Below are 16,321 nucleotides of genomic sequence, written 5' to 3'. Positions count from 1 at the left end.
AGCTCTCATCAGCCACGGGAAGACACAGCGTGGGTCCGACGTGCCCAGAGCTCCTGGGATTAGCTGCCAGCATGAGCACGGTGGGAAGAATGTGCAGGTGTGTCATCCCTGTAAACTTCAAAATACACTAAGGAAAAATTCCAAGTGCCCTAAAAAGGGATTTATGACACAGGGATCTCAGCAGAAGGGTTTGGAGGACTTGTCTTGGTTTGGATGAATGCCAGGTTATTGCTCGTTGTTCAGACAGGACCAAAACAGACCTGATTTCTTTACCATCCCTGATATTTTCACAGTGTCTGTATTCGTTTGGGGGTTTTTTGAGACATAAAATGATAGGAAAAGTTCCTTCTGTTCACAACAGGCCCATCCTCATGTACCTCCCTATAAAATTCTGTCCCCAATACACCAAGTCCACCTATATTGTGAGCACAATTCAGACCAGAAACCTGAGATTTAACTGACTTTTCAGGACAGAAAACTTGTTTTCTACCCTGTCTTTCATCCTCAGTCAAAAGTCCCTTCCTGCAGAAAACCAGCCTAGGATTGTTATCCTTGTCTATACCCTGGCTGCAGGCAAAAAGCAATCCAAATCTTCCCAGAGATTTAAAGGCATAAATGTGTTTGTGCTGTCAGCGCTTGGGGTCTGACAGACACAGAGGAACCTAATCATTCTCCTGCTTGTCCTTGCTGACTTTACACCTGAGCCTCAGGGATTTTCCACTTTCCTTGAGCCTTCCCAATGAAGTCTGTGGTAAAACTCATGAGCAATTTGACTTAAACAAACATCCTTAACCCTGACCTTTAAAGGATGATCAGGTTTGAAGGGTAATTTTTTAATGGGTGAGGGCTTTTGGTTGTTGCCCGTATTAAAACATGTTTCTCTGAAATAGAAGTTTGGGGTTTTTTAAAAATTTTATTTATTTTAATGAAGAGTAAAAGACAAGACCAAGTTCCTTGTCCTCACATTCCATAGCCTGCTGGTTTGAGATTCCCCCCATCAAAAGTCACTCCAGGTTCTCATGTTGCCATGAGGAAAGTACATCCTGCATCTCCATCTTCCAAACTGCTACCACTGAAGGGATTTGATGATTTATCATCCAACCATTGACATCCCTCCTTGCAAGTCTCCCTTATCACTTTTATCCCTGTATCACTTAGATCCCAGCTACAGCCCTGAAATCAACTAGGTAGAGGTTTCAGCATCAACAGTGTGAAATACAGCAACAGATTTGACGGAATAAAGCTGCTCCCAGTGATTAGAGAATCCCAGAATGGTTTGGGTTGGAAGGGACCTTAGAGATCATCTCGTTCCAACCCCATCATGGGCAGGGGCACCATCCATTATACACCATCCCTTTTTAATTGTCCAATCTCTTTTACAACGCCAATTATCAGCAGACATATTTTCAAAAAATTTCTTCTCTACTAAGACCATGAATTCATAATTTATATTAAAGGACATTAATTTCTACAAAAGCAGTAAAAATAAGTCCTGTGTGGGAAATGGGTGTTCTTGCTGCACTGTTTTGTCAAGTTAAAAAATACACTGGTGTTCTGGTTTGCATTCATTCTGGCTCCATTCATCAGTAAAAAAAACAAATTTTAGTTTAAAAAAACCCAAACACTATGGAAGTGTGTGCAAGGAAGAGATTTCCTAGCCTAAATTACCAAATAATCCAACTGAGTATTTTTTCCTCCAAATTTCAGTCACATCTTTAGTCCAAGGACAACCTGTTCACCTCTAACACAAACCAATTGAAATGAACTTTGCTCAAAGACAGTCGTAAAACAGATTTGTTTAAGAAGGAAGGTTTCAACTTTTTTAGTACCATCCAGATGCTGCTAAATTTGCCAACTTCAGTGCATTGCTCCAGTAACTTAGGTAAATTAATGAAGCCTTGGCAGCCATTCACAACTGCATCTGAGTTTGTTCTTCACAGTTTGTTAGATAGGAAAAATTAGTTAGGTAGGAAAAAACCCAGAAAGGGATTGGGCTTTCTCCAAGTACATAATTCAGTTTTAGAATTTACATTAACACTTAGCTAGGGGGATTTGAGCAGGAAAGATCCTCAATCTGTTAAATTCACCACAATATTTACATTCCTACCTTTCCCAATAATTAATGTTATGGAAATGATGGTTGCTCTTTAAGGAAAACATCCCACTAGCAGGATGGGGGGTTAAGTAAGTCTAATAAACATTCCAGAGTGAGTACATGATTGCCTTGTCCTCGTGTTCGTCCTTCCTGACTCCTCTAAAAGACAACAGGAGACGGAACCTTCAGAAAGTCATCAAGACTTCAACGACTTCCCAAGTCACCTCAGAGCCTCTCGGAGGACACGTGTGCCTCCGCCTGTACCTGAAAAGCAGAGCACATCTCGGCATCACACAGGAAAGCAAATTATGTCCACATAATTATCCCTCCAGAACGCCTTGAACAACATATGGTATGGAAATGAAACTGCCTGAAATGGATTAACTCGGCTGCGTGATGAGATCCACAGAAGGGAGCGTGAAAAAAAAACGTTTCAAAATGTATTCAGTGTAGGATCCCACAACTAGGCACATTCATCATCCAGATAAGGTAATGACACCAGGAAATGAGCTAAGTAAATCCAAGATTGAAGTTTCATTTTCTGAAGTGCATCTGTTTGGCTCGTATTCTCCTGAACTCATCATTCAGCCAAAGCTGGGTCTCATCTCGGAAGCAAAAGATGCAAGAACATAAATCAAAACAGCTCCTCTGACGAGCAGCTGTGGCAAACGTGCTTTTAATTTGATTTTATAAATAAATTAACTGCATCCCAGCAGGTCCTTGCCACAGCCCTCCATGACATCTCCTTTCAGGTTGTCCTTTACTGCCGGGTTCAGGGTTTTTTTGGGTGGTGTTGCTACGGGAAGTTAAACCAGCTGGTTTTTCAGAAGAAAATGAGAAGCACTGGATTGAGCCAAAAAAAGTAACAGGAACAGCACGTTCCTGCAGAGGAGGTCACATCCTCCAACACTCCTTCCCTGTGATCATCTGGTCACTGCTTTCTATGTTTGGGAATGAGGAAAGCCAAAAGTGAGGTGGGCTTACCATGGAGACAACCAGCCAACTCAAAACCTTTCTAGGGATGGCAAGTATTTTTCACACTTCATGTGCCAAGAGCACGAGCAGCTGGCCAAAACTCTGGCTGCACGTGACCATGGTGGGACTCTGACTTTGGATCAGGCTGGTAGAAAAGTTGTTAACTTGTCCAAATGAGTCAAGTGGAGGTCCATCACACCAACCACCAGAAATCCTGTCAGGCTGAGACACCTACAAAGCATTCGACATCAAGGCTTGGGGAAATTTCCAAAGGAGAGCATTCATATTCTCCATGCCTAAGGACTCTGCTCACCAGTTCAGGTTTAAGGTGAACGACCCAGGCAGATAAATACTGGACCAAGACCAACCAGGTGTTAGGAAGTTTTAGTCCCATGAGTTCTGCCGGCAAACATTCACAGGAGCACAAATGAGAGGAAAAACCAAGCAAGACCCAGACACACAGAAGCTTTCAAAATTAACATATGGATACTTTACGATGCATTCAAATTGAATTTTGAATTGTCTCCACCAAAATTACACAAGTTGATGACTACTTCGTATGTCCCACGTGACTGCAAATGCTGATCAGGACTGATTTTGTCCAACTACAGCCTCCTCCATCCCCCTCCCCTGTCTCTCGACACCCCATTATGTCCCTGAGGTTTCCCTTCATTCCACACCACAACCAGAGCAAACGGAAGCACCATTATAAACCAACACGAAGAATGATTCAATCAGATGAGCATCGAAGCCACCAAATGGCCCACTAGGGCATTGAAAATATGAATTAGGAGAAATATAAAGCAGAGAAGGTCAGTTAATGAGTTTACATAGAAATAGGATGAAGTGAGAATAGATACTTCATCTCCAGTAATATGATGAAGAACTTCAAAGGGTTTTTTCAGATTCATCTTGAGCATGGCCACGTCATGGGCTGGCTTTGCAAGAGGTGAACCAAGGGGAGCTCTCCAAGGGGTGTCCTGGTGTTATTTTGCAAAGAATTCCCCCATAACACAATGCCTCAACAGGAATTTTGTAAAAGGACAGGGAGAAACCACCTGCATCTACTAACTCTACTGCCATCTCTATTCTAGTGCTCCCTGCCATCAGCTGCAAGAGCCCCTCCAGAAGCAGTTTTCCCTCCACTTTTTTCACCCAGAAAGCCAAAAAATCTACATCATAACGACCAACACTCTGGAAACTCATAAAGACACTTCAGAAGTACCCAACTTAAAATAATTTTTATCCTCACTCTTTCCAACACCAGCCACCTTCTGACACCGACCCCATACGTCACTGAAGCTTTGAGGCTTGGGGCAGCCTGACTCACTCATTCTGTTCCAAGGCAGAAAGTGCTGGACCTCCAGGATTCCCTCCAGGATTGCAGGACGGACGAGAGGTTTTATTTGCAAGGGCAGCAATTTGCTTCTGACCCTTGCCATCCCCCTGCTCCTCCTTGCCAGGCTGCCAGATCATGTAGGCGCCAAGGGAACAGGCTGCACTTATTTCAGCCACGGGGCTGGAAGGCCTGGCCTGACGTGGGATCTGCCCACAGACACCGGATTCTTTACGCATTTTCTGCATGCACACCATAGGCAGTGCCAGAAATACCGGTCACGTGGGAAAACAGGAAAATATTTTATTCCTGGGCTAGGGAAGAAGCCATCGAGCTAAATGCGGCTTTGTTTAGGGGCAGGAGTGCCCCATCTCTGCAACAGGGGCAATTCAGGAATGCTGATAAGTCTGTTTTCCGTGCATAAATAACCTATGTTCAAGCACAACCGCTTTATCTCAGGGAAGGATAAAGCCCTCGGTGGCAAGGCCCCAATATTTGTCTACTCGCTTATCAAGCAGGAGCCTTATTACAAAGGCTAATTCAAGTGGAGATTAGATTTCCCGTATGGAGGAACGGACAATAACATCAGATATTCTTCAAACACCAGTAAATAAGATTAATGAAGTGCTGCTGCCATGGGCTTTCACCTCCACAATGCCTTAAAAAACAAAAAAATCCTCATCCTGGTAGCTCCAAGCAAATCTTTCCAAGGGTTTCATCATATTTCAGTGCGCAGACATCACCTCGCTTCAGTCGGCCAGCAGCAACTACAAATAGCCTGCAGGAAGCCACTGATTTCCTGAAAAGAGGGTTAACTGAGAATCATAGGAAACAGAGAAAATTAAAGCTGAGTCTAACATCTTGACTCGGCTGAGGAGGGAAAAAAATACAGCAGCAGCAGCACTGAGCATGTTCAGACACCTGAATCCATGCAAAATTTAATGAGACTCTTAAAAACCACAGACCTAACAAAGAATTACCTCCTTCAGCACATCGTACCCAGTCTAGGCAGCTTTCACATAAAACCACCTACCGGTGACCATCTAAAAATCTTAATTGGAAATAAACCCAGCTCAGCGCTGAGATCCACCGAGCGCATCACAAATTGCAATACTTTGCATTTAAGTGCTCTCAGCTAAAGGACTAACTCAAAAACCGAGCAGCAAAACAGAATTCGGCAATCAGTGAAGCTTCACGTGCTCAACAGTTGTGCTGACTGATCAGACACAGGCAAAAAATCAACTCAGGGCTCTGCGGGAAACAATCTGAAATAAAAATTTCAATACCAAACAAAGCAGGGAGCTTGGTTTTAAAATGTCCTAAATTGTGGCAAAATGTTGCACAACGCAAAGGAGTTCCGGAAAGCACAGAGTGAACACGTAGACAGCAGGTGAAAAAACGAGAAAAATTGCTGAAATGTAAGTATTGTAGCAGCCCTCCAAAACTGCAGGGACTGCAGGAGACAGATGCAGAACAAGGCGGTGATATGAAAACCATAACCCCACCCGCGTGCTGCGGACACCGTCACACACACAGAACAACCGCAAGGACAGGAATGTGTACGTGAAACGGAAACAAAAGACGAATCAGAGCAATCTGGTATTTAGAATGTCACTGTATAAATTAAAAGTTGAGGGGGATAAATCCCTCCTGAAAAAGAGAAGAGTTAAAGCTCCCTTTTCCAAGCCCTTATCCCAGCCAGCAGAGCAGCTTCCCTCTGATCTGAGAAAGGCAATCTTGCCCTGCCCCAACCTGCCAGGACATTGCAGCAAAAGTCACTGTTTTACATGACTTTGTTGCTTTTCTCTTGTGTCCCAATAGATCCTCACTGCATTAACTTTGCGTTTTTAATCTATACTCTGAGGCTCTTCCTCATGTGGAACTCCAGACCACTATCAAGAGGTTGACTCCTCTGCCAGCTCAGGATGCTGATCTCCAGTTCCAACCCATTCAGGAATGAAAAAAAATAGGAAAACCACCACTTTTCATGATATTCCAGGACTCTCCTGCCACATATTTGAAAGGAACAGCCTCTAAATATTATATACTTCCCTTACATATTCTCTGCAGCTTTTCTCTCCCTTACATGACACCTACAGTGAGGAATATCCCACAGCCAAGGCTGTAGGTGTGCCAAGACCTACATCTCTCCTTGATAGACCCTACACATCCATCTCAAACAATAGAAGTGTTCACAACTTCACAAGAGACCTGGGACGGTAATTTGGGCACATGGCGATACAATAAAAAGGTAGGAAAAGCCTAAAAATACTATTTAACACTGTAAATAATTTATAAAATAATATTAGAAACCTACAAAACATTCGACAATGCACTTCAATTGGAAAAAAAATCCCTAAAAATAAGAGTATAGCTCATGAGGATATTCTCACATCAAACCACCAGTGACATCCTGCAGGCTCTCCTGGGTCCCGATGGCACAATCCTAAACTCCTAGTGGAGCAGCTCAAACTCTTTGCTCCAAATGAAAAACAAAATTGGTCTTTCAAAGATTTAGAGCCAAGTTGGTTGAACCAAAACCAAGGGAGAAGCATTTATATTGTCACTTTTACCAGGAGAACAAAGGAGAGGAGGGCAGGAGTCTCTGCTGCACCACAGCCCTGAGCAAGGAGCACCTCTACCTATGCCCTCAGGAAAAATAAAACTAAAAATTTCCTTCCTGGCTGAAGAATTTCCTAACTGCCACACTAAACCCCTGCAAATCAGCTCTACCCGAGAAACCAGAAGTGAACAAACTGTTCTGCTGATTGTGTCATTGACCTCAAAGGGCCTTTCCCAGCCCATCCCCAGTAGGGCAGGACCCTCTGGACAGGCACGTGCCTTGCTCAAAGCAGCAAGAAGAAACCCTTCTCACCCTCCGGATGAGTTCATCAAATTTATCACCAATTCCCTTGAGATTTGGGAGCATCTCACCACCTTCTGTACTTCGAGAGATCCCAGGACCAGAAAAACAGCCCTTGCTCCAGGAAGGTCCTGGTTCAGCTCCGGTCTGGAAGCACGGGCTGCTCCTTTGATGGCCTGCCAGAAGTGGCCTCCAGTGAGGAAGCCCGGGATGAGTCACGCCACCGGCAGAAGGAACTTGCCAGTCTGGATTGAAACGTTCAGATGAAACTATGGGATTTTTCTCCCTGCTCTGCCATCTCCCTTTGTGCACAGCAACTCCCAGTAATTGCACGCTGCCAGGCAGGCAGTCCGGCAAAGGGGAAGCAAAAATACCCAGCAGACACAGGGAGGGTCTGCCAACCATGGCCTTGTCCTAAAAACTGAGGCAGGAGGGTGTTAATGGACTGAGAGGATCATTTGGGAAGAGCACCATAAAAGCTTTTCTGGTTTTTTACTGACTTCCACAAATTCCAGTTGGCATTGGGGTTTATTGCTTTCCACACCTGCAGAGCTCTGAGCCCAGAGCTCGTACTGTGTCTGCAGCATATCTTCAAATACTGTGTCCTCTAATCCGAGTTATCTTATACATAAATCCAGGGAAAAAACTTTCAAACCCATGAGACAGCTCCAAGAAAAAGAAGTTTAGCCCTAGTGGCCTCTTCAACAGGGGATAAAACACGTACAAAACTGATCCATGTTACGTGTACAAACGGTACAGGTACAGGTAGTCTTTTTATGAAAACATAACATTCTGTGCATTAAAGACTTAAAATTAATTCCTTTTTCCCACAAAATCCATTTTACTCAACGATGGGGACAAGGTATTTCTTTGTTTCATTCACTACCTCAACCTACTGCAAGCCAAAAGCATATTAAAGAATAAAAGCAGTAGCAACATCTCCTCTGTCTTTTCAGCTCAATTTGGCAATTCTGGCAATAAAACTCCTAATTCAACATGTTCTTTACTTAAAATTGAAACTGCAGGACATCTGCTGTAGCTGCCGAGCTCACTGTGCACCAGAGCATTTCAAGTCTCATTCTGTGCCTCTTTAACGTTGGGGTTTGGTTTTTTTTATCTCTCCAGCCCAACCTCTAATTTAAAGGAAACTGTGCTGGATGCTCTAATTGACCCCGTTCTCTTCCTTCCCCAGTTTGTCTCTATAATTAGCCCTTCCCAGCGAAGGGAATCAGCAACAAGACCTTTCTGAGCCCCACCCTGCAGACCACAGCAACTGCCTTGTATTGTTTTTGCCCAGAAATCAACAGCTTTAGGACAACAAAAGGTTTAAAAATTGGAAAAAAAAAAAAAAAAAAGGCATGATCAAATGTGTATTGATAATTTTTCAGCACATTACGGTGAATGAAGCAGGTAACCCAAAATTTCACCTGAATCCCTCAGCAGTACTTTGTAACATGAGCAAAATACTTGTTTTCCTCAAAAGAACGCAGAGTTGCACAGCTGCCCACCCCAAATTCACCCGTCCAAGACTTCCCCTGGGGATCTCAATACATGCACCAAACACAGAGGATTCCGATCTCCACTAAGGCACCAGAAGGCCCCACACCTTGTTTCTTGAGGAATTAAAAGGCACGTTGAGAATGAGGAAAGGAAATGCATTAAAAAAATTTCTTATCAAAGAGCAAATGCCACCACAGAGATTTTACTTCCCTACTACAGAAGGTGGTGATTCCTACCAGGTGACTGGAGCTGGGGGTATTTTTAGGCATTTAGGGGAAAAAAAGGAAGCAACAAAAAACCCCACCACAACAGCACCAAAAAAACCCCTAAAGCCAAAACAACCCCCCCCAAACCCAGTTCAGGTCCACATTTCAGAGCTGCTGAGCACCAGGAATTGCAGGATGAAGCAGAAGATCCCAGCAATACCGGCAAAAAAACATGGGATGGTCTCAGGTCTAATATGGCCTAACCCAGGTCCTCAGTGCCAGCCCAGCAGCTTCTGTCTCAGTCTTCCCTAAAGGATGATACTCCAGCTAGCACAATCCAAAACTAAACCGGAGTTTCGGGCTTTGTTTTCTTCCATCCACTGTTGCTTCTCCCATCCCCAAGGTTCCAAGGACACCCATCTCAGCGGGCTGCTCCTGAAGAAGATGCCCACCAGGAGAAGCATCTCAAGGTCTCCTAACTCACTATTTTCCACTCAATTTTCCCACTTGACTTCGCAGCTTTTACAGTCATTTTGCACCCCACATTACATGGAGCCGCATTACATTAGAAACCAAACAGGCTGAATTTATGATCTTGGTGATTAATTTCCCAGACTGACATTCTCTTCAAATCCATCAATGCCATTAGGTAATTGAATTATCCCAGCAGTCCAGAGTTCCAGCCTCCCAAAGCACACCAACACACATACTTGTGTAACAATCCGGAATTTCAACGTTTAGACATTTAGAAAATTAAACTGCAGCTGGCGGGAGTCTCGCTAATAATGGCAGCACCTGAACCTGTAATGATCCTTCACCTAAGGAAAATTGTTCAAGTTTTTTGAATACCTGTCCCCTTGCAGCCCCTGAAGAGCATACCTGAAAGGAAAGTATGTAGATTAATGCTCCCAAAACAGAAAAGAAAGTTGATCCAGTCCTACAAGAAGAGAAAAAAACCCCAACACCTTTCTCAGTGCAGAGGGTAGTCCATGCTCAGAGAAAAGACCTTCAAAATACACAAAAAACTGCACCCAAACCATTGTAAATCCATGTCTATAGGTTTTAATTTCCAATTATTTTTCTGAGATATTCTCTTGAGGATTCCACTTTTATTAAAAATAGACTCAACACAAGACCGAAGATCACCACGTCCCCACCACGCAGTCTGAACCACGAATATCAGACTGAGCTACTTTCAGACTGAGTTTTTAAACGAGTTTTACGTGCAATTGAAAAAGTTTCATGCAGGGCCACTCCTTAGACTGCAACAACCGCATAAAACATCTCATTTAGCTTTTGCTCCTCAGGTTTCACATCTTCCCCGACACAACAAAAATGAAAGCAGCCTTCAAGCAGCTGAGCTGCAGAGAAAAAACACAGGAGGAAACTCCTGATGTTGCTAAAACCCAGCCAGCAAACGCTGGGTGAGATTCACACCTTCCCTCTGTGGGAACAGGAAAATACTCAGGCAGAGATTTTTTTTCCCTTGTTTCAGCAAAGACTTTTAGGTGGGAGAATGAATTCTCAGTCCCTCAGACATGGACCTTTGTGCTCATTTTTTCTCCTTACTCTATGTGCTGAAAGTGCTTTTTTTTTCAATATATTTTTCTCCTCATATTTATTGTATTGTTCACCCCAGATGAATGGCAATCGCTCTGAAGGGGTATTTCAATCACATAAATGAAGAAACACAGCACAGGACAGCTGAACTCAGAAACAAAACATTGGAAGGCAGCAGCTCCCACCTGGAATTACAAAGAGACTGGAGCCTGGAACAATACACAAGTCCATGTCTTTTCCACAAAATTGGTGGGGCAAGGAACAGGCAACAGCAGCCATGTCATCTTTCTTGGCAAGTTATTCCTTAAAGATAGAAGAAGAAATATTGCTGCTAATGTTTATCAATGCTAATAAATTCCTTAATCAAATCCCTGTGGATTGCAGTGAGATCAGAGATGCATTTGGAGAAAGGAACTATGCTTTGAAACAAGTGCTCTGACAAGTCAAGGTGCACTTGGCAACCCCTGGAGTCGAGCAAGGTTAAGCAGCGAGCAGCAAAAGGATTTGTGGGTTTATCCAATCCTCCCTGCAGACTCCTCAGTTGCTTTTGGTAAAGTTCATTCTCTTCATAGCTGAGGAAAACTCTTAAGATTCCTCATTATCTGCTGCAGGCACCTCAAACCTGACCTCTGCTCCGCATTGTCCTCCTATCTCCTTGCCTACCTGCCAGGCACGGTGAAGCGCCTCCGGATAAGATTATCTGCGCCGATGGCCGCCCCAGCTCTCCTGACAGGGAGCGCCGGCGCCTGCCTGTGCAGGTTATTTGTGCCACAGTCTGGCTGGGAAGCAGGAAACCCAGAGTGTGCCCTCCTTGCTCAGCCAGACGCTTCGCTGCGCTCCGCAAACACGGGGCCTGAATCCCAAGGGAGGCGCCTGGGCCGCCGCATCCCTTGGCAGCAGGGCTGGTTCTTTATTTTCGGATGAAAAGAAGCAAAAGAAACAGTGGCTCTGCTTTTAAGCACCTCTCCAAATCCCTTTGTTGAGCTGGAGTGGTTCAGCCATCCTTGCCACCACCAGCAGCAACAAATTCCACATAACGATGCCCCGTTTACGAAGCAATTGGTGGATTAAGGAGCAGAGACCGGCTCTCCTGCACACGAAGAAACCCCCAGAAGGGGTATTTACCCACATAACCTCGCTCTTCCAAAAAACCCATTTATTTCAAAAAAATCGTTACAAATTGCTCAGCATTGTTTTCATCTAGCACAACGTTTCTAACGATCCACTGCGGTCCTTTTTTTTTTTTTTTTTTGCCTAATGGGACCACATTCCTTAACAATTAAATCATTTACTAATTCCTCCCTGGGGAGCTGTCCTGTGCACCCAACAAGCACAAACCAACCTAACAGTTCATAGACAAGTGCCATAAAAGTTTAAATGGCAACATTTAGGAGAATTTTTATTTTGGTCTTCGTATTTACGTGAAGTATGAAAAGACAGTAGAGTTACGGAAGTCTACTAAAGTAAATATTTTCAGTTAACTTGTTTTAAGTTCATCCCTCAAAACCAACCACGTAGATGCTGAATACAATAAAAGAATTCTTGGCGGTTTATCAAAAACATTCGTAGTCTGGGCTGGTTTTAAAGCTCAGGTTTTCCAAAGATGGATCTATCTGGATTAAACACTCCTCTTCCATCAATGCTCATCCATGATACAGCATATCCAGGATCCTCAACCTTTTTAAAGGTCATGCTTTTCAAGAACTAGAAGACAGTCCAAAGACTGTCAGATTATCTGTGCATGATGGATAAAAGCCAAGACCTGGAACGGGCATCCGAAGAGTAACTCTAGGATTCAGGGTCATCTGGGGGATGCCAGAAGTGATTCAAGGTGAAGAGACCAGCAAATAAGACTCAAAAATTATATTGAAACCCACATATTTTGGCTATTTTTACATTTAAAGGGGGTAACCAAGGCATTTGTTTATTTTAAACTATATTTTTCCTTTACTACTTCATGCAGCATCCAAGCAGGACAGTCCCCTGCTCCGCTCCCCACTGCTCCTAACAGGGATTTGCAGTAACTCCTACGAGTCACAGGAATGGAAACCAAGATGATTTTTCCAAGAGAAGCTGAGCAGACAGTTGGAACCACCAAAACTACCAGGGTTGAAAGGGTCCAGTCCAGCCCTCCCCTCAAAGGGGATCACCTACACATAAAACCAGCCTATCCCTAGGGCCCTTAACACCAACAAGGATTTCACAAATTTCCTCCATGACCTGGAATAGATCTTTAAAGGCACACTAGAACCCAACAGAGAGATGACAAGAGAGCACAGCAGAGCTATGCCTGCATCTTGTTTTAAGTCAGGCATGTAGCTGCAAAAAAAGCAACATAACTCTGTAGGTGTGCGAGACGAGAGCTTGGATGAGACACAGCTGGCTGAGCTCCCCCCGTGATGATCTCACATCAACAGAGAGAGGATCCAACTAAGGAATATCAATATTCCTTGGGAGGATGGAGTGATGGATCTCAAAGGGTCCAAGCAAACTTCAAGCTTGAATCTGGGTGCTTAATGCAGAGACAGCACAAGTATCTATACCCAAACCTGGACACGCTGTATGTCTGCCCAGGATAACTGGCTGCCTCAGCAGCCCCTGTAGCTCCTATCTTCTTTGTTTTCCATGATGGCATCGACCCAGGCTCACTGCTGTCCTACCCCGAGCATCCTCAGTGCACCATGGCCTTTCCACTCCTGAGCCCCATCTCCCTTGGCAAAAAATCTGCCTGGCTGAAGACCTCGCTCTGTCCCTTCATGAGGCTCTTAGCAAAACTCTAAAGAAGGGCTGACAAAAAAACACCAACAGAGCCCAAAACTATGACCCATGGCTTTGTCTCACCACAGTCTGGCACAGTGTGAACAGCCAAAGGCATATGACAATGCTGCATAAAGACATGTCTCATCCCTCTCCAAAGGGATGCCCATCCGTGCCTAATGAGAAACTGCAATGCAAGACGTAACAGCAGAAAGTAATCACAAGAGTAACAATAATCCTTAAATCACAGGTATTTATTTATTTCGTTTTGCCTAGAAAAACTCTGAGGAGTTTCCACCAAAACGCTGTGGAGCTGCTTGCCAGCTTCATGCTGATTATCAGCAAATGGACCCGGACTATCCCTGTTCCCCTCCCAAGACTGACTTCAGCCAGGCCAGATCCTCTTTCAACTGGAGCCTGTGAGCAGCTTAATGAACTCATGGAAAGGCAGTAGGACAGTAAACTCATGGAAAGGCAGCAGTTTAACAGGCTGCAAGGTGAAGATCACTGTGCTCTGCAAGCAGTAGATCACAGATAATCTCATTCTCCGCGGACACTTCCCACCCAATGCAGCTCAAACCACTTCCTTTCGCTTTTCCTCCTGCAGCCCACAGGTAGAAAACGACCAACATGAGACACCTAAAGCCACGAGGAACCCAATGTGGCTTTGCAGACGATCCTGCTGGCAGCAGGATTTTGGACCAAGTGACCTCTTGCGTTCCCTTCTGAGCCAGGCGAGCCTACATTCCTCCATCAGAGGTAGCATTGAGATCATGGGGCTTTTGTTAGGAATAAAAAGCATTTGTGGCAAAGACATGGAACTCTCACCTCACCTGTAAGATTTTTCCACAGGTACCTGTGAAAAAGCGATCCACAGATTCCTCCTCACAGACAGAACAACTCTAACTCTTAATAATGGTTTAAAAACAGACACAAAAATTAGATCAACTCTAAAAATCCCTGTTCAATAGCCTTCCCTCCTGAATTTTCATATTTTCTGAGGTCAAGTGGTTTGTTGAGGTCCACTTTTAAAAGTTTAATTCCAAGACATAGAGGTTAAGACATCGACACAATCACAGGAGCGAGACGTACATGTCACCATGGTGTTCAACCTGTCAAATACAGCACAAGATTTAATATTAAAGAGTCACTCGAAGAAAACAAGGATTATTCCTATTTCCTGTTTTCATCCATTATCTGGCAAGAGTATCACATGTTTGGTTTCTATAGTCTCAACTCTGAACACCTGTGCCCTCACACGTATACCCAGAACTTACAGAAAAATTGGGCCTGTGTAAAAGAAAAATAAAATTCCACAAAAACCAATCTCAATTCCAATGATCCATAGACATCCCATCAGCAGTTGTCCTTAAAATTCCATAAGAATTTTGTCCTTAAAATTCCATAAGAAACCCAAGCTTTGTGATAATTCCAGCCATCTAACCTGAAAACATGGCAGAGTATTCTTGCAGCATGAAGCCCAAAGAATTACCAAGCTTCTCCCCAGAGCAGGGAAGCACCCAGACACATCCCAAACCTCCGATGCTACTGCTTCTGTCCAAAGGAATGCTAGAGAAAGTCTCCAATTTGCAAACTTGAGCCGTGATCCTTTAAATATTTATGCTCATGTTTACTTTGTTGAGAGGGGAGAAATCCCGTTCACTCAAGAGGAAGTGAAGCAAACACTGGCATGCAGGACAAAGCCTGAGAAATTCAGATGCTCTTTTAAACCTCAATACAAAAAAATCACCACGTTCCAAAGCTGAAACCTGCACCCAGCCTGTCCCAGGGAGCCAGAGTCCAGGACCAGGCTGGGAGTTTCATCAACGACACAACAAACATGCCTTCAACCCCGCTGTTTCACGTGCAAGCGGGAACACAAATTCCCTTTTATTTACAAACCAAGAGGATGCAGGAATTTCTGAAATCAAGTTTGACCGGCTAAGATGCTTCCAGTGGTTCAACGACCTTGTTTGCTCCCTCATAAATGTACTTTTAAAGGAATTGAGTTCAAAAGTTGCACGGTTTAGAGGGAGAACTAGAATTGGGCAGAAAACAGCCGCACTACACTCACCAAAACCAACTACCCTGAATGACTTTAGAAACTCTCCGGTCATGCTTGAATGACAGAATCCCAGACTGGTTTGGGCTAGACGGGACCTTAAAAGCTGATCTTGTTCCAATCCTGCCATGGGCAGGGACACCTTCCACTATCCCAGGCTGCTCCAAGCCCCATCCAACCTGGCCTGGAACACTTCCAGGGATAAGGCAGCCACAGCTGCTCTGGGCACCCTGTGCCAGGGCCTCAGCACCCTCTCAGCCAACCATTTCTTCTCAATATCCCATCTAACCCTGCTCTCTGGCAGTGGGAAGCCATTCCCCCCGGTCCTGGCACTACAGTTCCTGATGAAGAGTCCCTCTCCAGCTTCCTTGTACACCCCCTTCAGACACTGGAAGTTTGCTCCCGGTTTCCCTAGACTCGAGGTATTTAAGCTCCAGGACTACAGGACACACGTGGTCCCAAGGCTGTGATGGTGAATCCTGGTCTTCCTTGTCAGCTCAGTGGTGCCAAGCTGCAAAACCAGTGGAGGGACCAGCCCTGTCCCTGTGCTCCCAGTACTCCCCCTGTTGACTTGCGGGCATGTGAAGGAGCGGTCTGATCTGTTCTTCCATCCGGAGCAGAATACTGTTCTCCCAGAAACCAAGCAGGGGATGAGGATTTCAAGTCCAGCCGTACCTTGAGCTAAATTAAGCTTGCACAGATATCTTGGGTTTCATGTTTCCCAAGTGCCCAACCTCGGGTGCTTCACATTCTCTGGGGTTTTCCTGCAAACCTGATCAATGCTCACAAAACTCATCATAAACATCCTGGATAAAAATAATTTAGGTATAAAGCATTCAGATTTGCCTAGCAAAGGATCCCAAAGGTTTGACTGTCTGAGTGGTTTAGTACCAGTGTTTGTGAAAGATCCTGTAACAGCAGACGTCATCTCAGGCATTTGATACCGAATCTTAAAATGCAGCTTCCC

At 44.4% G+C, this 16,321-nt stretch overlaps 1 protein-coding gene across 13 annotated transcripts in view; it reads right to left on the bottom strand.

Moving 5' to 3' along the window:
• Positions 1–16,321, bottom strand: part of MYO9A (myosin IXA) — a 175,394-nt gene that overhangs the window by 156,967 nt on the left and 2,106 nt on the right. Inside the window, exon 2 of one of the 13 annotated variants that reach the window (XM_032123312.1) lies at positions 10,721–10,838. The exons of the other annotated variants lie outside the window; for them this stretch is intronic. The gene's annotated coding sequence lies outside the window, so the exon portion shown is untranslated. The remainder of the gene's footprint in view (positions 1–10,720; positions 10,839–16,321) is intronic. 13 annotated transcript variants of the gene reach the window in all.

Source organism: Corvus moneduloides, chromosome 13 (assembly GCF_009650955.1).
Source record: "Corvus moneduloides isolate bCorMon1 chromosome 13, bCorMon1.pri, whole genome shotgun sequence".
NCBI lineage: Eukaryota > Metazoa > Chordata > Aves > Passeriformes > Corvidae > Corvus > Corvus moneduloides.
The sequence above is the reverse complement of the archived record's forward strand: the minus strand, read 5'-3'. Positions and strand labels throughout refer to the sequence as shown.